This window comes from Panthera pardus, unplaced genomic scaffold (assembly GCF_024362965.1).
Source record: "Panthera pardus isolate Hobbes unplaced genomic scaffold, ASM2436296v1 HiC_scaffold_6, whole genome shotgun sequence".
NCBI classification, from domain to species: domain Eukaryota; kingdom Metazoa; phylum Chordata; class Mammalia; order Carnivora; family Felidae; genus Panthera; species Panthera pardus.
This window is the reverse complement of record NW_026526991.1, coordinates 14,079,939-14,100,854: the sequence shown is the minus strand read 5'-3', so window position 1 is coordinate 14,100,854 and position 20,916 is coordinate 14,079,939. Positions and strand designations below refer to the sequence as shown.

Below are 20,916 nucleotides of genomic sequence, written 5' to 3'. Positions count from 1 at the left end.
ATTGAAAACAGCAAGCTGAATTTAAATAGAAGATTAGATACAGCTGCAAAGAGAATCAATAAACCAGAAGAGAAACCTCAGGAAATAAAGTAGATTATGTCATAGAGAAATAAAATTATAAGCCATTTTTTCAACGTTTTTTTTTTTTTTTTTTTTTATTTATTTTTGGGACAGAGAGAGACAGAGCATGAACGGGGGAGGGGCAGAGAGAGAGGGAGACACAGAATCGGAAACAGGCTCCAGGCTCCGAGCCAACAGCCCAGAGCCTGACGCGAGGCTCGAACTCACGGACCGCGAGATCGTGACCTGGCTGAAGTCGGACGCTTAACCGACTGCGCCACCCAGGCACCCCTATAAGCCATTTTTAAATGAGGACATAAGAAGAAAGTTTAAGTGTACATGTAATAGAAATTTCAGAAAGAGTGAATATAAAGATTTCAGAAGGAAAGAATAGAAAGGATGAGAAGAAAGCAATATATAAAGAGATAATGGCTGAGAATTTTTCAAAGACGATTTGAAAGGCACACTGAGTCCTGAGAAGAGAAAATAAAAACCATCCTATACCTTTACATGCCATGGTAAAACTTCTGAACCTTAAAAGCAGTGGGAGAGAAAAAAAAGACCCTATGACCCTACAAAAGAATTAGAATTAGATTGACTGCAGAGTTCCTATAAACAGCAAAAGAGACCAAAGAACTGTAAAATTATGTCTTCAAAGTTCTTAGTAAAATAACTGCCATCCTGAAATTCAGTGCCAGCTCTCATATTCAAGAGCAGTGGTGAAACACTACATTGGTGAGCATTCTAGAATGATTAAGTCCAAGCCTTGGTCCCATGGAGCAGCAGATTAAAAGGATGCTGGGAATCCCTGTAAACCAATATTCGTGGACTTAGAATTTCCCAAAAGAAAACAGAATCATCTTTTTCTTTCTAGAAAAAGAAGGGAAATCCATTAGGACTGATTTTAGGTTCTTAACCTACTCCAGCCTCTGAACACAAATCTCCAAGACAAGCTGGGTTCATATTACAGGCAGGTGATTGAACTGGCCTGAGAATTCCTGATGGAAAACACACATAGTTGTCTGCATTGGTCAGGAAAACTCTGAAATTGTCACAGTTTCCAAGAGCTTATTGGATACTGAATGAAGTAGATAAGTTTATAATTGTTATAAAAAGTGGGTGTGCTCTAAAGGTTGGAAGTGGGGTGCCATGGCCACTCAGAGAGAAGACGCCGACTCCTCATTGTCTGTAGTTCAGACTTAGCTTGACAGTCTATGTCTTTCACCATAATGTCCTGTCATAACTTCTCCAAAATAATCTTTCACTACTCCCCAAGCTAACACTCCCCTCCAAATGATTGGACTCTTCACTAACCCTTGAAAACAAGTCCCATTTTAATTAAAGTCCCATATTAAATAAATATGGGCTGTTTGTTGGTTGATTAGTTGACTGGTTGAGTAACAAAAGCAATTCAGATCGCCTTATGTCTTGACATTTCAGTTGTGCTAAACCGCTGTGGACAGATTATAAATCAGGTTGTACATAGAAAGAGAAATCTCTGTTATAAAGCCATGTGACCTAACCTCCAGGTTGCAACAACTTTTCGTTAAAGCATGTAGTATAGTACAGAAGTTTAGATGCCAGCTTTGGAGACCGATTTCCTGAGATCTAATTCTCATTCTACTATTAGCTCTGTGACCTTGGGTAAGATATTTAATTTCTTTGCGTCTTGATAGCAAACCATAGGAATAAAATTAAGGTGTTACTCATAAAGTACTTGCAAGAATTTAATGAAGCAATATATGTAAAATTAAAATGTGCCTGATAACTGGCACATACTTAATATAAGTTAGCATGCATTGCCATTATTTTTATTAATGCTTAAATGCAGAACAAGGAAGAAACATCTGCTATTTGATTTATATATTATTGCAGGTAAGAGAAGGGCATCTAAATGAAGATTTGGAGAGGACCATGCAATCTTCCAATTTCCTATAATTCTACACCAATTCTCAAAATATAGAGTAACTACTGAGACTAGATACCAGGTCCTCAATCTACCATTCATTCTATCAACTCTATCACTGGTATAATACAGGTCTCCTGGCTTATAACCAGCACTTTCATCATTTCATTATTATTTTTACAACAACTCCACTGATAATACTTACCTGACAACCATTGCTATTATCACAACCATAACTAATGCCACTGTTGTGTTATCATTGCTTCCTCCCCACTAGAAATCATTTATGATGCACCAGCCTTGTGCCAAACACTCTAAGAAAGTATTTTCTCAAAAAAAAAAAAAAAAAAAAAAGGATTGTCTCTAGTCATTATAACAACTCTGCAAGAATTATATTTCTCTCCCCATTTTACAGATGAGGAAATTGCTAAATAGCTTGTTCAACATTCACAGCCAGTGGGCAGAAGGGTCAGGATTCACACCTAGATCCTGCTAGCTCTCAAGGCCATACCTTTTCCACTTTGCCAACCTGCCTCTCTACCTAAAATGTACTGGAGCACAATAGAACAGATTTTTACCAGTTTTACAGCTGTTTCTCTCAGCCTGCAAAACAGATTGCTCCCAGTTGCTGAGCCTGATGATTGGTGCCAATTTGTCAAAATGCCAGTGGAGTTTTAATGATTTAGAAAAAAGCACAGGCTGATGGCTCTTTCTACACCGAGCAGATGCCTCTGTTCCAAGAACTCTAACAGCATCAAAGTGGAGCGCACCCCCTGACTTGCAATGTTTCCTGCAAATGACAAGTCTGTGGACGTCATCTGGGGACCAAGGGCAAGGATGAGCTCTGTCAGGCTCATCTGCCGGGAAAAGGGGAGCAAAAAAAACAACCAAGATAAAACCACCATGGGGCTGGAAATCTGGCAGAGGATGGCCTGAAGATTAGTTTTAGATTAGATAAGTCCTGTCTTCCTCTTGGTATTTGGAAAGCCTTGAAACTTCAGCTTTCTTACTTTGGCTCTTCTGTTCCAGCTCTTGGCGTAATTATTTTGATGAAGTGCATCCCGAGATGAGAGCCTCACTGACGTCTATTTGACAAGAACTCAGAGCAGTAAAGGGGAGAAGAAAGCTGTGTGTGCAGCTTGGAAGCCACAGATAAATGGGGCCTATTCACAAGGCAGTGTGAAAAACGGGAGAGTGATGGTAGCCATTTTGCAAGGTGCGGGACTTATGGACTCATAAGTCTTTTAGAACTTGGCAATTGTGCTTCAAAATGATGGAGAAAAATGAGCAAGTGACTGCACACCAAATATAACCCACCTTTCTGAGAGCAGGAAGCAGGAGCCCATGCTCATGCCTCATGTGGCATTTCTGTGCACGATCCATCATCTGGGCTGGGGAATTCACAGGCCTCGGAAACCTCTGCAGAGCCTCAAAGGTAGGATGTGCTTTGAATTCTGAGTTATTACAACTCATTCAAATTCTCATTTTCCACAGGGTTGCTAAATCTTATCGGGAGCTGCTTTTCTAAGGTAGGTCCAGCATCTTAGCAGACAAAGGGGACAAGGAGGAATTCTGAGAGGCTCTAGGGAGAGAGAGCATAATGAGGGTGTAGGAGTGGTAAACTTCCAGGTAAAGGGAGTTGCCTACGGCAGGCTGTTAGAAGCCTACATGGTGGTGGTGGTGATGATGGTGATGATGATGACAACGATGACAGTAATAGCCCCTCCTACTTGCAGAGCATTTACTCTATGCCAAGTCCATGCCAAGAGCCTTCATAGGCAACAGGTGTCATATGTCAACAGGTGTCATATGTTTTCTCCTGCCTCTGGCATCTTACATACTTTGTTTTCAGTCCCCTACCTGTTTTTTATTTTAGGCTTCAGGATTGAAAAGTCTGGTTTGTGGGAGGGTCAGACCATGGAGAATACATGATCAGGTTTTCTGAGATAGAGGTATGGTTGCAGATGAAAACAGAGTTCTCAGACTAGAGTGGAGGGAGAGTTTCAGAAGGGACACAAAGCTTTGGTATTGATGAGGGTCTCTAAGAAAAGAGTCTTCTAGCTGGACACCCTGAGAGCTGGCTATCTTAGTTTTTTCACTAAGTTTTTGGCAGTCATAATGAAATACCAGTGGGGGACTTAAGCAACAGAAATTTATTTTCTCATGACTCTAGAGGCTAGAAGTCCAAGATAAGGTGTTGGTAGGGTTGGTTTCTTCTGAGGCCTCCCAGAAGAGAGGTTAGTTTCTTCTTGGCTTATAGATGGCTGTCTTCTTCCTGTGTCTTCTTCCTCTTGTGTGTGTCTGTGTCCTAATTTCCTCTTCTAGTAAGGATACCAGCCATTTTGGATTAGTGTCTACCCTAATGACTTCATTTGAACTTGAGTTCCTCTTTAAAAACACTATCTCCAAATACAGTCACATTCTAATATACTGGGGGTTAGTGCTTTTACGTACGAACTTTGGGGGGCAATCATTCAGCCCATAACAATGGTCTCAGGGACAAGGAGCACAACAAAACCATAGGTAGTTTGGGGAAAGAGGGGAAAGTACAGAGGATTTGCTAGATTCTCTTCCCAAATAGTATAGCAAAGCAATAAGACCCAATAGTAAAAATAGCTGTGTGTTGTATTTATGCAGGAAAGCATGAGCTCACCTCACAAAGTTTGTCAAATCCAGAGTGGCCAAGCCCTTTGTCCCGAAGAGCAGGTCAGACAAAGCACAGATAGGTGGAGGCTCTAAAAAACTCTGTCATCAGAAAAAAGGGAAAATGAAACAATAGCATTCTACCTAAGATACGAACAAGGACATCTCAGAGAATATCAGCATGTATAGATGTTGATAGCCAATCTTGCCATTTGTGTAACACTTACTATATGCCAGGTTCTGTTATAGGTTATAGCTTCATTTGAATCAGATCATTTCATTCTATCATCAATCCTACAAAATAGCTATTATTATTACTCACACTTTACAGATGAGAAAATTGAGTCATAGAGAGAACTTGCTCTAGGTTACAGACAAGGAAGTGAAGAACCAGAATTCAAGCCATAGGCCAAGCTCTTGACCAGAACAAAGATTAATCACTACCCAGCAATATATCCACACTGATTATAAAAATATCAAATGCTTCTATATATGTTGGCGTACAACTGGTAGTCCAATACTCCTTAATGCTTTCTTGCTGCCCTGTCCACCAAGACCCCTCCCCTGGGACCCCAAGAACAGAATCCCTACATTAACAATTAATTCCAGGGTCTGCCAGACTCCTGTTCCAGCTCTGCATGTCCCATTCAGACTGATGAGACCCAGTGCCATAGTGGTGCTTCTTTTTTTTTTATATAATTTATTGTGAAATTGGCTAACATACAGTGTGTAAAGTGTGCTCTTGGTTTTGGGGGTAGATTCCCATGGTTCATCGCTTACATACAACACCCAGTGCTCATCCCAACAAGTTCCCCTCCTCAATGCCCAACACGCATTTCCCCCTCTCTCCCACCTCCCCCATCCATCTTCAGTTTGTTCTCTGTATTTAAGAGTCTCTTGTGGTTTGCCTCCCTCCCTCTCTGTAACTATTTTTTTCCCTTCCCTTCCCCCATGGTCTTATATTAAGTTTCTCAAGATCCACATATGAGTGAAAACATATGATATCTGTCCTTCTCTGACTTATTTCACTCAGCATAATGCCTTCCAGTTCCATCCACATTGCTGCAAATGGCATGATTTCATTCTTTCTCATTGCCAAGTAGTACTCCATTGTATATACAAACCACATAGTGGTTTTTAAATATCTTGAACATTAGTCCTGCCTTATACCCCTGTATCATATTGCCTCTTGTGGGCCAGAATGTCCCCACCAATACTTTGGAAACATTACATCATTCAGGATCAGCTGTAGCCACAGCCCCCACAGCCAGTGGGTTCATCTAAAAAGTCTTGCTCATGCTACGTGTCCAGCATGTGTCAGCAAAGAGTCTCTGCTCATCATAGTCACTCAGGGGCCCAGCTGATTAAGCCTCCACCCTAAGGTGTGCTTACACAGATACCAAGGGAGAACCAGACTGTGGCATATCAAATGCTGACTCTTAATTCTCCTACCAGGAAGTGACATATGTCATGTCCACATACATTTCAGTGGACAATGTGAATCACGGGGTCATGCCTATCTTCAAAGGGGCCAATCCTACATGTGTCTAAAAGAAAGAAAGTAGAAATGTTTGGCACAGAGCACTGGTGAGCAACCCACATGGCCAGCACTTAGTGGCAACACATGGAAGCTGAGAATCCTACATGTTCTGAGATGATGCTCCCTTTTTTTTCCTATTTTTTAATGTTTATTTTTGAGAGAGAGAAAGAGAGAGAGAGAGAAAACACAAGCAGGGGAGGGGCAGAGAGGGAGAGGCAGACACAGAATCTGAAGCAGGCTCCAGGCTCTGAGATGTCAGCACAGAGCCCAACATGGGGCTCAAACCCACAAACCATGAGATCATGACTTGAGCTGAAGTCGGACACTTAACTGACCCTGAGACACCCAAGCACCCTCTGAGATGATGCTTCTGACATGGGGGACTTATAATAAAAAAATCAAGTTCTAATAACATTAAGTAATTGTATTTAAAAAATACCTGGGTTCCTCAAATGATATTTATAAATACAACACTTAAATTATTTCATCAAATAATTATATAAAACACTTTAAGATGATATTTTATTCCTGTTTTATAGACAAGGACACTGAGCTACGGTAAGTAACTTGCGTGAGGACATTACCAAATACTACAGCTAAGATTTGAACCCTTGTCTGCCTGGCTCCAACACTTTCCAGTTTTAAAACACATGCTGTCATTTATTCATTCATTTTACAGTTACCTACTGAGAGCCAACTATGTGTTAGGCACTATAATGAAGTTGAGAATACAGCAAGGTCTCTCCTGCATGGAGCTTAAATTAGGATAAAGGAAGAAGACCCAGAATAAAAAGCAAGGAAACAACTATGTAAACAAGAAGATATCGAGTAATAATAATACTATGATGAAAAGAAAATGGAGAGTTACATGATAAAGGGGCTAGTTTAAGGAGGTGATATTTGAGCTCAGACACAAATGACAAGAAGGAGCCACCAATGTGAATGTTTGAAGGAAAAGGCATTTGGCCCAAAAAGAACAGTTAGTTCCAAGGCCTCAAGGTCAAGATAAGCTTGGAAATGAAAGGACCTCTTATGTAGTTACAGTCAGATGTCAGCTGAGGCTACAGTCCAATGAAGGATCCACTGGACTGGATGTGCAAGATGGTTCACTCAATATATATGGCTGGCAGCTGAACTGGGGCTTCACCTATGCCCTCTCCATATCACACATGGCCTCTCCGAGTAGCATGAACTTCTCACAGCATGACAGTGGGGTTTCAAAAGGGAATGTCCCAGACTAAACATTCCAAGAGGCAGAAAACAGAAACTAGCTTGGAGTTAGCACAGAATCACATCCACAGTATTCTAATAGTCAAAGAAATGACAAGGCCTGGCCCAACTCAAGAGGGTTAAACTGGGTTAAACAGTGTTCCCCCAAATTCAGGTCCGTGCAGAATCTCAGGAATGTAACCATATCTTGTAGGGTCTTTGCTGATGTGCTTAGGTAAGTTCAAATGAGGTCATACCAGATTGGGTGGGTCCTAAATCCAGTGACTGTGGGATGAGCCCTAAATCCAGTGACTGGCATCCATATTAGAGGAGAGACACAGAGACAGAGATGCAGAGATGGAAGCAATGCACTGGGAGCCAAGGAACAGCAAGGATTGCCAGCAGCCTCCAGAAGCTGGGAGAGGCAGGGAACATCCTGAGTTCTCTGAAGGAACCCACCCTACAGACACCCTGATTTAGGAATTCTGACCTCCAGAACTGTGAGAAAATAAACTTCTGTTGTTTTAAGACTTTCAATTTGTGGTAATTTGTTACAGCAGCCTTAGAAAACTAAGAAACAGGCAGAGAAATAACTCCTCCTTCTGAAGAATGTGACGGTCACATTGCAGAAGAGAAAAACAATGATGGCGGATATTATCAGGGCCATCCTGGGAAAAATACCACCTGCTACTAGTGTTCATACCCCAAACAGGGTAATAGTCTCAGGAGCTATCAGGTTGGTTTCTTCTTCCTTTAATAATTTGTATGTTCTATGTTTATGTGAGTGTGTGTGTGTGTGTGTGTGTGTGTGTGTGTGTGTGTCTTGCTGTAGGGCTCCCAGTATCTTCCAGTATCTTCTTTGGAAAGTGTTGGGGTGTGAACAAACCAACAACATTCTTTTCCCTGGGTTAGGGCTACAGCTTAGACCTCAACCCGTGAGTGTCACTGTTATTTTTGCCGGACTGAATTTCAAACTTTTTCTCAGCAGGATGTAAAGATTGAGCTACAGCTTTGACAATTTCTGAGCTCTTGCTGTGGCTGAGATCAAGGAACCATAGTTAATCACCAAGGGGTTGGTGGATGCTGCTGCCACTTCTCCACACAAAGCACCAAGGCCAACCCAGCCCAAAGCTAGAAGACCACAGGACCTGGGCATATTGACAGCTACTCATGGGTCTGAAAAGATGGAGTGTGTCCCAAGCACTGAAGAGGCTTCTGCAAGTCTCCTGTGCCTTCTGAACATGCCTCAGGAAGTTGTTCTTCAGCCGTTACCTAGGAATTTGAGATTTAAGGCTTGAAGCTTAAAGACCATGGAATCACTGGCATCTCATTGGGAACTGAGACAGTGGATATGGACACGCTTTGAAAGATGTAACAAATAAAAGCAGAGATTATTACGGATGCTTAGTGTCAAATCCTTCTACCATATGCCTCCACTAACAGGAAACTCACTACCATATAAACATGTTACAGGCCCAGCCCTCAGTGGTGAGGAAGTTTGCTCTCTGTCCAGATAATTTGGTGGTAGGCAGAGGAGGTGGGGAGAAAGTCACCTGTGAGATAGCAAAGTTCCATTACTATGCATGGATGTAAGAATTAAACCTGCGTGACGAGAGGCCCAAGTTGAGAATCCAAAAATAAAATTAGCCCAAGATGATTGAAACCATAGGACAGGTTTCAAGCAGGATTAAATGTAAAACTACCCCGAGGGAACATTTTCACAATACAAGGTAATAATTTGCTCTTCCCATTCCCAAACAAAAAGGAAATGTAAAAAACATTCTGCCAAAGGTTGAGTTTACTAGGGAAAAAGATTACAAAATACATGAGCAAATGAATCTTCATGAAAACATGTGATAATAGGAAAATTATCTGCCCCCTACTCCATTAAACTGGAACTAATATAGTAAATCTAAAAAAGGTGTAAGTGAGCCTGGGTGGCTCAGTTGGTTAAGCATCCAACTTTGGCTCAGGTCATGATATCATGGTGCAGGGGGTCAAGCCCCACATCTGGATCTGTACTGACAGCTCGGAGCCTGGAACCTGCTTTGGATTCTGTGTGTGGGTCTCTCTCTGCCCCTCTCCTGCTCACGCTCTGTCTCTCAAAAACGAATAAATGTTAAAAAAATATTCTAAAAGCTGTAAGTTTATTTGAAATGAATAAAGTAATGAATAAGTATATTTAAAATGAATAAATAAATAAAAATACTGATAGATGGGGGACTGAAAAAAAGCTATTTAGTGTTTTTAAAAATAACAGGTAAACCTTCAAGAAGTTAAAACCGAACTATTGAAATGAAAAACCCAGTGGTTAGCTTAAAATTAAATTAGATACAGCTAAAGACAGAACAAGTAAACTGGGAAAATTATCTAGAATGCAACAAAAGGATATGGAGAAAAAATGTGAAATAAGAGTTAGACATTGAAGATAGAATGAGAGGGTCCAAAATATATCTTCAACCTATTAGTGGCTAACCAAAGAACTTCAAAACATAAGGCAAAAATTGACATAATTACAAAGAAAATATGACAAATCCATAGTCACAAAAAAATGTTTTAAGACATCTCTCTTAGAAACTGATATATTGAAAGACCACATATGAGTAGTATTTAGAACATTTGAAAAATTTAATAAGCAACCTTGAGCTAATGGACAAATAGAGAAATCCACCACCACAGAGAATACATTTGTTTTCTGGCTCATGTAAAACCAGTGCAAAATCTGACCACAGAATAGCCCTTAAGTAAAATCTTGGAAAATACCAAAGAATAAACATTTTGCAGTGCCGTAAAATTAGAAATCAATAACAAAAATACAGTCTGCTAAAGCCACATTTGGTAACTGAAAATACATATCTTCATAATTAATGGTTCAAAGACAAAATTATAATGGGAATTAGAAAATATTTAGAACTTTGTATGGAAACCAATTTGACAATAAATTATATTTAATATAAAAAAAGAAAATATTTAGAACTGTGTAACAAAATCAGCATATTCAGAAGACTTTGTGACATTGCTAATATAGTACTTTGTGGGAAATTTATAACTAAATTTGTATATTGAAAAACAAGGAATTTGAAAATATTTAGCAAGCTGTTACAATAAAGATAGAAACAACAGAATAATCACAAAAGGAAAAAGGATGGAATAAATAGTAAGAATGAGAGTACAAGTTAATGAAATGGGAAACAAGACGAACCAAATCAAAATTATCTTCAAAAGACTAATAAATTATACAAAAGATTGATAAAAAAAGACAAGACAAAAATTAACAAAAGATTAACAAAAAATTAACAGACAAAAATTAATTCTAATAGAAATGAAAAACAGTGGACAGATCTGCATATATTTTAAACCGCAAGAGAACACCATGCTGTACTGAACATTCTTGGTAGTTTATTCATATCAGAATTTGGGGGAAGGGGTATATACCTAGTAAAATTTCTGGGTTGAAGAATGTATATACCTTCTACTTAAATACATATTGCCACCTGGCTTTCCAAAAGGGGGTTGTAGTACTCACTTATTTATAGGCTTGCCAACATGTAGTATCAACAGGTTGTTATTTATTGTTTTGGGGGTTTTTTTTGCAGCTGGATAAGCATGAGATGGTCTATCAGTGGTTTCAATTTGCATTTTCCTGGCTATTAGTAAGTTGGCAATATTTCCATATATTCTTTTCTGTGAATTGCCCTTTCATATCTTTTGCACATTTTACTAGAATATTGTTTACATTTCTCTTTTAGATTTGTCGGAGCTCATTGTAAACTCTAGACACCAATCTTATGGCAATTAAATGCAAAGCAAATTTTTCCTGATATGGGAGAAAATATATTTGCAAGCCATTTTGTGAACATATGTTTTCATTTCTAAAAAATAGATGCCCGGGAGTGAAAAGGCTGTATCACAATTCAGAAATGCATTCAACATTATGAGAAACTGCCAAACCATTCTCCAAAATGGTAGTACCATTTTACACTCCGCCAGCAATGTATGAGAGTTCCTATTGCTCCACATTCTCATCAACATTTGATTCTGTCTGTCCTTTCTTTTTTCAAGTTTACTTATTTTGAGAGAGAGAGCATGCACGTGTGAGAGAGTGAGTGGGGGAGGGGCAGAGAGAGGAAGAGAGAATCCCAAGCAGTCTCCACGCCGACAGCATGGAGCCCAACATGGGGCTTGATGTGGGGCTTGAGCTGGGGCTAGATCCAACGAACCACAAGGTCATGACCTAAGCTGAAACCAAGAGTCAGATACCCAACAGACTGAGCCACCCAGGCGCCCCTGATTTTTGTCTGTCATTTTTACTTTAGTCATTATAGAGAGCGTGAAATATCTCTTGTGGTTTTAATTTAAATTTTCCTGAAGACTAGTTATTTGCATACTGCCATTCATAAATCATTAAAAAAAATTTTATGTTTATTTATTTTTAAGGGGGAGGGGAGGGGCAGAGAGAGAGAAAGGGAGACAGAATCCAAAGCAGGCTCCAGGCTCTGAGCTGTCAGCACAGAGCTTGATGAGGGACTGGAACCCACGAACCGCAAGGTCATGACCTGAGCCGAAGTCAGATGCTTACACAACTGATCCATCTAAGCCCCCCTCATAAATCACTTTTTAAATATCACTTCAAGTCTTTGCCCATTTTTATTGGGTGTTTGCCTTTTTATTATTGATTTGAAGGACTTCTTTACATGCTTATATTTTGGCTATGAATCCTTTGCCATTTTTTCTTTCCAAAAGAATATTCAGTTTGTACCATTTGTTAAAAAGACCTCCCATCCTTATTTGATTGACTTTGCCTTGGCCAGTAGTCAGTTGACCTTATATGAGTGAGTATATCTCTGGACTATTTTCTTCCAATGATCTGCTTGTCTCTCCTGTCAATAACACTCTGTCTCAATCATGTAAGTCTTGAAATCAGGTCATGTAAGCCCTCCAACTTTTTCCTTAGATTTCAACATTGTTTTCAAAATTCCTCGTATTTCCAAATAAATTTTAGAATGAGCTTTGTCAATGGGGTATTGATTGGTATTGCATTGAACTTATGAATCAATTTGAGGAGAATGGACATTCTTCTATATTGGTCATAAAGCCATCTACTTTGATGAACTCTGTCTTGTCCATTGCTAGCCCTAGGTCTAGGTGACACTACTTATTTCCTTCTTCTGTGTTTGAACCTCCAGTTAAACTCAGTTTGTATTAGTACTATCTCTTCCTTTGATGCCTTTATTCCCCTCTAATTACCAACCCATAACTTATCCAAGTTCATGGCTTGTCTCCTTCTTCCTGGGTGAGTGCTGCTCAGATTATGTGCTCAAGGCATTCTCATTTCCAGCTTCCATGGGATGCCTTGTACTCCTGAGAATGGACACCAAGTCTCTGAATAGCTTAACGTGGCATACAAGCCCTCTCACATGGTCAAGCTCCTTCATACCTCTCTAGCCTTATCACTTAAATTACTATCTTGTGCTCTTCCTTCAGCCATAATAAGCCACTAGGAGTTCCTTGAACACACACACTCTCTCTCTCATCTGGACCTTTGCATATCCTATTACTATCTCCTGAAGCATGTTTCCCTTCCCAGACACACCCATCCCCATCCTGTTAGCTTAGAAACCTTCCCTGATTCTTCAAGGCTGGTTTAGATGCCCTTCTCTGAGCTCTCATAACAACAGCCTGCAATTCATCATAACAGCCCTATTACGCTGTGCCCTTTGAAGGCAGGGACTGGGTCTTTCTCACTGTTGAATTTCCAACATCTATTTTTTTTTAATTTTTTTAAATATTTATTTGAGAGACATAGGGAGTGTGAGTTGGGGAGAGGCAGAGAGAGAGGGAGACAGAGGATCTGAAGCAGCCTCCGTGCTGACAGCAGAGAGCCCGCTGCTGGGTTTGAACTCACAAACCCTGAGATCATGACTTGAGCCGAAGTTGGACACTTAACTCACTGAGCCATCCAGGCGCCCCTCCAACATTTACCACATTGCCTGGCACATAGCTCTCCATCAATATGTGTTAAATGTATGAATAAATGGAAGAATTAATAATAAGTAGACGCTGTCAGTATATCCATTATATATTCCTAGGGGATGGGAACCCTGACTCACTAAAGACATCATGGCATTTATGTACCTGTGGTAGAGACAGATGACTCATTCTGCTCCCAGCACTTGTTAAAAATATCCCTTATCCATATTCAATTTTTATGCACCGATCAGTCTTCTAATCTTAATGCACTTTCCAAGTAGATTTCATAAACTAGGGCGGAAATGTATTTGCTGGTGGATACATTCTTAGCCTATTGGTAGATAGAGTGCACATTGTAAATGAGTTTTTGTTTTTCTGTTTTTTAAAGCAATCTTATGTTATTTTGGTTGACATGGATACAATCTTAGAACTCCTGCTGGGAACTGAAAGAACTGTTTTTCTTTCCTTCCCCCCCCCCCCCCCCCCCCCATATATACGTTCCCCATGGAGGGCTATTCTTACTTGTGTTTTCCCCACAGGGCCTACCTAACATAGTGTAGAAACACCTTGATGGCATTCAATAAACATAAGTTGGATTTAACAATTAGCAAGGCTGAAAACTAAACTCTAGGGACGTGTATTAGTTTGCTAGGGCTGTCCTAACAAAGTACCAGAAACTGGGCAGCATATCAACAAAAATATATTGTTTCCCATTTCTGGAGGCTAGAAGTCTGAGATATTGGCAGAGTTGGTTAGTTCTGAGGGCTGTGAGGAAGAATCTGTTTCATGCCTTTGTTTTAGCCTATGGTGGTTTGCTGGCAATCTTTGGTGTTCCTTGGCTTATACAAGCATCACGCTGATCTCTCTGCCTCCACCTTCACACGGCGTTCTCCTGTGCCTACCTCTGTGTCCAGATTACCCCTTTTTATAAGACACCAGTGGTATTGGATGAGGGGACTGGCCTATTCCAGTATGACCTCATCTAAACTTACCTAATTAAACTTGCAATGACCCTACTTCCAAATCACCACATTCCTAGGTATCAGAAGTTAGGGCTTCAAGATATGAATTTGGGAGTGGGGGGTGGGACATACAATTCACCTCAACAAGACAATTAACCCTAGCCATTGAAAACCTCAGAAAGGCTTTATATCAAAATATAACCTTAAATAGACTTCACTTAGGTATAATATACATTTAAGTATACAGTTCAGTGAGTTCTGATAAATGTATAAATCTATGTAACTACTACCACTATCAAGAAGATATAAGACAATTACATCACCCCAGAAATTTCTCTTGGTCCTCTTTTTAGTCACTATCCCCCACCCCAACTACTGCTCTGGCAACAACTGATTTCATTTCTGTCACCAATGATTAGTTTTGCCTATTCTAGAACTTCATATAAATGGAATATAATAGTGTGTAGTCTTTAAACAATTTTTTAATGTTTATTTTTGAGAGAGAAAGAGAGAAAGGAGGGGAGGAGGGGCAGAGAGAGAGAGGGAGAGAGAGTGAGAGAGAGAGAGGCAGAAACCGAAGCAGGGTCCAGGCTCTGAGCTGTTAGCACAGAGCCTGACATGGGGCTTGAACTCATGAGCCGTGAGATCAAACCTGAGCCAAAGTTGGACACTTAACCACTGAGCCACCCAGGTGCCCCGTAATAGCGTGTAGTCTTTAGTGTTGGCTTTTTTTCTCCCAGCATACTATCTGTGAGATTCATCTGTTTTAACATTTGTAATATCTGTGTTCATCAGCAGTTTGTTCCTTTTATGTTGGTTTGTAGCCCTCCCAGGGGCTTCCCTGGTGTAATCTGAAACTGGTCCCTGCATTCAGAGGGCAGGGAGAGACTGAAGAAAGAGGGAGGCCACTGACGTTGACCAGAACTCCATCTCTCAGAGCTGTGGTCTCTCGTGACTTTCCTTAACCTCCCAAAGCTTTAGTTTACCTGTATCTAAAATATATAATTATGCTGTATTAGTTTCCTATTGCTACCAATTTTGTGCCTTAAAACAACACAGATTTATTACTGTTGAAGGAGGTCATCAAGAGGATGTGACCCTTGGTTGACCTGCAACCCCAACAGAGTCTTCTCAGTCCTTCCCCTGTCCTTGGACTGTACGTTCTGCCCACCTCCCCACAATAGGAGCCATTTTCAAAGACATAGTCTGGAGAGAGTAAGGTGTTATTGAGATCATCTGGACTGAATACATTACTGAGCCTAATTAAGGCCTGTATATAAACTTTTAAGATTCTGGCAGGTGGTTACATATATGACCCCTCTTGCAGCTGCCCAGGACAAGCCTTGTGTGTAAATTTCCTTGATTATTAGAATAGCCACCTGTCAATCTAGAGTGGTCTGCCTCTATTTGGTCACCCTTGCCCTCTGTATGGGGGCCAATTTTCAAACCAACAATTAATTTTCAGTTTTGGAGGTCAGAAGTCCAAAATGGATCTCACTGGACTAAAATCAGCAAAGTGGCCTTCCTTTCTGGAAGTTCTAGAAGTTACACCATTTTCTTGCCTTGCCCAGTGTTTAGAGGCTGCCTGCATTTCTTGACTTGCAGCCTTTCCATCTTCAAAGCCAGTAATGGCCCAGCTAGCCTTTCTCACATCCTATCACTCTGAAACTCTCTCTTCTGCCTCCCTGTTTCACTTATAAGGATGCTTGTGTTTGTATTGGGTCCACTCAGATATTCCAGGGTAATCCCTCATCTCAAACTCAGCTGATTAGCAATCTTCATTTCTTCTGCAGTCTCAATCTCCCTTTGCCGTGTAATATAACATAATCACAGGTCCCAGGGATTGGGTTGTGGATGTCTTTAGGGGGTCATTCTGCCTATCACAAATATCTTGCCTCTTAACTAGGTTCTAAGGATTAAATAAGTTATATTTAAGGCACAGTACCTAGCCTATGGTAAACTCTCTGATCTGTTGGTTCATCTCAAGAAAATTCTTGACTGACATCAACTAGTCTGGAACTATGTTTTATTCATCTTTGTTTTCCTAGGGCTTTCCTATGATCTGCCATACTAGGGTCGGTACATTTTTTCCATGCGTAAGTGAAGAAACGAATGAACAAATAAATGAAAACTCCCTATTCTTGATAGTGACTTACAAATTCAACCCTCACTTCCTATTATATTTATGCCCTTGAAATTCAATTAGAGAAAGTTTGGGTACCCCTAACATATAACATGGGTATCAAAGAATCCGCTATCATAGACTTAGAGTTGGAAAGGACAATAAAAGTAACTGGATCCCCCTCAACCTCGGTAGAGAAGCGCAAATCAAAACTATAATGAAGTATCATCCCATACCCATTATGATGGCTATTATCAAAGAAAAAAATAACAAGTGTTGATATGGTTGTAGGGAAATTGGAACTCTTGTGCACTGCTGGTGGGAAGGTAAAATGGTAAAGCTGCCATGGAAATAACTCAAAATAGAATTACCATATGATCCAGTAATTCCACTTCTGGGGATATACTCAAAAGAATTGAAAACAGGGCCTCAAAGAGATATTTATCCACCTATACTCACAGCAACATTGTTTACAATAGCCAAAAGGTAGAAGCAACCCAACTCTCCATTTGTGGGTGAGTGGATGTACAGAATGTGGTACATACATACCTTGGAATATCATTCAGCCTTAAAAAGGAGGGGAATTCTGACACACACACTACAACATTGATGAACCTTGAGGACAGTATGCTACATGAAATAAACCAGCCACAAAAAAGACAAATACTGTGTGATTCCATTTATATGAGGCCCCTAGAGTAGCCAGACTCCTAGAAACGAGAAGTAGAGTGGTGGTTGCCAGTGGCTGGGTGGGGGGAAATGGGGAGTTGTTTAATGAATATAGAGTTTCAGTTGTGCAAGATGAGAAAGTTCTGGAGATCTGTTGCATTGCTATGTGAGTATACATAACACTACTGCACTATACAGTTAAAATGGTTAAGATGCTAAACTTTATGTTATGTGTATTTTACCACAATTAAAAAAAATGTTTTTAAGTGATTGGATCCCTACTCCCACCAACATCAATTCTTTTCCAGTGTCTCTGATAGGTGATTATTCTCTTATACTCTAAAATATCCAGTGACAAGAAATGCCAGAGTTACTAAATGCCATTATTGGATGATTCTACTTGATTAAAAAAAGTTTTCCTATTTGGAGCTGAAATTACCTGCCCTATAGGTTACTAGATACAGATTTGTCCACTGATGTAACAGAATAACTTGACTCCTTGTATAAAACACACTTTCAAGGATTTGAAAAAATTTAGATCTTCCCTAAAGTAAATACATAGGACATAGTGCCCAAACCATTTGGAGGAAGATAATTTGGGTACCCACCACCTGTAAACTATGAGAATTTTAGCATCTCAAACACTCTGAACCTCAATTTCATTCATTCATTCATTCATTCATTCATTCATTCATTCAGCCAGTCTTTATTAAGCTCTGTTTTTTTTTTAACCAAGCACTGTCCAAGATACTAGGAATATAACGTTGAACAACACAGACATAGTCACTATATTCATAAAGCAGGTAATCCAGTGAGGAGTAAAGATAATTAAGCAAGTGTTAACAAGAAATTGAGACAGGTGCCAGGAGGTGGAAATTACAGAATTAAATGTGAGCATGGAACGAAATCATCAAAACTTGTTTGGGGACTGGGGTAGACTTCCCCTGAGAAGTAACATTTCATGTAAGCCCTTAAGAATATATAACAGTTTGCCAGGTGAGTAGCACCTAGAACCTTAGGGGTTATCAGGAAGATTAAACTGGATAAAATAATTTAGAAAAATTTTATCCTTGTGCTCTCATTTACCCCTATGGATTCAAATCTTTTAGACTCTATTATCATTTATGGAGCTACTGTATGCCAGGCTCTGTGCTAGCTTCCCATATCCTATCTAATTTATTTAGGACAACCTCATGAAGACAACTCAGAGTGCTGCCATCTTTTTTAAAAAGTGACAAGAACTATTCCATTTTGGATGAAATTATGCAGAGTGCAGTGGGAAAACACAAAGAGAATGAAATGCTTTTGCTAATAGTATATTGTGAAATGATAAGCCATCATTATTACCATTACTTTCTTACATATTTATGTCTGGACACAATGATTAGCATAGCCTGCAGTTTCATTAATATTCTGATGCTGAATTGGTTTACTTGCATATGTGGTCCTACAAATATTTTCTCTTTTGTTCTTATAAGAATTCTGTCCATTTAGGTCTCCTTCCAGTCTGCACTTACACAGCTGAATTTTGGAAATTAAATGGACACATTTCGTGTTACTCTACACATTTTTTACTTAACTGATTTGGTATATGTGCTGCCGAAGCGAGCACCTTACTTAACTGATTTGGATGCTTTATTCTAGTCTGTCAAGATAACCTTGAGTTCTGCTTTTGTCATTCACGTTAGCTCTTTTTCATTAGATTTGATAAGCATCTCTTCTGAGATCTGAGATTCAGCGACCAAGGTAATACCCTTACTTTGTTTCCTTTGATTCTGCTGGCTCCAGGTGGAGAAAACTGAGCCAATGCCAGCTTTAACCTGTCTCAAGCTCCTAAGAAGATAGAGGCTGGAGCAAGATTCACGAGGCTTCTCCCATCACGTCTCATTGGTGGGGATGGTTACTAAATCTTGCTCTCACGTTCTGGGATTTCACGGCCTAGTCATGCCTTTTGCGTCCTTCTTTCTTCCCCTGTTTATGAAGGTGTCCTTAAGATGACATGTGGACATGCCCCTTTCGTGGCACATCACATTCCATATCCTGACTTGACTATTCCCTTACCCTATCACATCCCTATCTGTGTGCTAAGAGTACACCCCCCACCCCAAATAGTCAGTGCTTTGCAAGTGGTTTGGTAGTGGTAGATAAAAGCAAGGAAATAATTTTGTTCATATATTTTATATGAATTATAATTACTTCTGCTTTTTATAGAAATCTCAGTTTCTTAAAATCATTGCATTCACTAAAAGTTTTATGCATGCCACACATGGCCGTGGTATAATACTGTACATCATTTACATTATCAATGTGCTTGTTTTCATTTATAAAATTTTCACTTTTCAATGTTACTCTACGGTGTTACCTTATGTTCCAAAATGTTCTTTAAAAAATGTGTCATTGCCTCCAAGGAGTTTTTTTTGAAACATAAAAGTGATAAAAATAGTAATAATATTATAAATGTAAACTGTGGACAGATCTCCATACAATACAGGGTGAAAGAGAAATGTAAAGTAATATTACAAATTATGGAAAGGTCTTCATATAACATAGAGTAAGGGATAAATCTCCAGCCAAAAAAATATAAATATAAAATTTAATAATAAGTATCTAAAAATGTATTTTATTGGGCTTGTAATCCATTTGCTTCTGCTGCCCCAGGAACTGTCAGTTTTAAATCTTTGCAAATACTGACAGGTAGCCAAAGAAATGCTATGCATTTTCAAATAAAGTAGGAACTTCTTTGGTAATCCAGTCACTTTTTCCCCCAGTCCTTGCACCAAATAGTATTTGCTAGTATGATTTAAGTGAATTGTATAGCCAGATGTAGAAGAGAGTCCAACACTCCAGAGGCGTCCATTGCTGGAAAACCTGATAAACTAGCCGAAAAGTTAGTGAAAACTTTGCAAAATTCTTTAATCCAATTAATGCTTTTGGGTATTACATAGTATTAATCCTAAAAAAAAAATGTGAAGAGAAATTGCTAGATGGGAATTTCTAGCACATATTTTGCTTTACATGTAGATCAAACCACTCATATGCAGAGTGTAAATCAACCCCTTGAATGTGTGTAGGGCATATATGACAGAGATATGTTCAACAGCTCATTATCACTGAAAGCCTGTGCCATCAGCAGACTTTTTCATTTAAGTTAAAACGATTTTGTGAGCCAAGAGGAGGACAGTACAAATACACTGGGACCCATACCAATAGTGCACACATATTTTCTTGAATATTTTATTCACAGAGACTCATTAGTAGCCAACAATATGCCTCTCAATTTTGATCCAAGGTTGAAAAACCTGTGGAAATTTTTACTGTGACTGAATCATAGCCAGTATATGTGCATCTTTTCACTGCGACGTGTTGAGAAATAGACTGACACATAGTGGTTGATAAAAAACAAAAATGGATGTTTTAAAGTTAGGAATAAAAAGAAAACATTTCTTTGTGACTTGATCACTTCAATTACTTAGAATGTACTAATATATATTTCAAAGTTGGAGTCAGTATCTTGAATAAAGGGAATCTGTCATTTCAGAGCTAAACGATTATAATTTCTAGTGTTCCGGACACAATATTAGGATTTCTTAAGAAGATCAAACTGTGAAGAAATCCTTCAATCATTATGGCTAATAATTTTCTTCCAGTGTCAGAGAGAGAAACTGATGATATATTATTGATAATGTCTGAAAAATCACACCCAATACTGCCACAAAGCATTTAGAAATATATTCCAAAGACACATTCATCCAAAGAATGAATTGGTATTTTCATCTTTCAAGTTGAAGGGTTCTCTGAAAGTTAAAACTTTGCCTATGATGTATTTATGTCTAAT

The 20,916-nt window shown here is 39.3% G+C and overlaps 1 long non-coding RNA gene across 2 annotated transcripts in view; it reads left to right on the top strand.

Moving 5' to 3' along the window:
• The window catches only part of LOC109265481 (uncharacterized), an 85,637-nt gene extending 76,878 nt beyond the window's left edge, over positions 1 to 8,759 (top strand). Inside the window, exons 3-4 of one of the 2 annotated variants that reach the window (XR_002079210.2) lie at positions 2,996 to 3,401; positions 8,347 to 8,759. This is a non-coding gene — a long non-coding RNA (uncharacterized LOC109265481). Of the gene's footprint in view, positions 1 to 2,995; positions 3,402 to 8,343 lie in introns of both variants that reach the window. The other variant, XR_002079209.2, reaches the window with a different exon arrangement.
• The last annotated feature ends 12,157 nt before the right edge of the window (positions 8,760 to 20,916 follow it).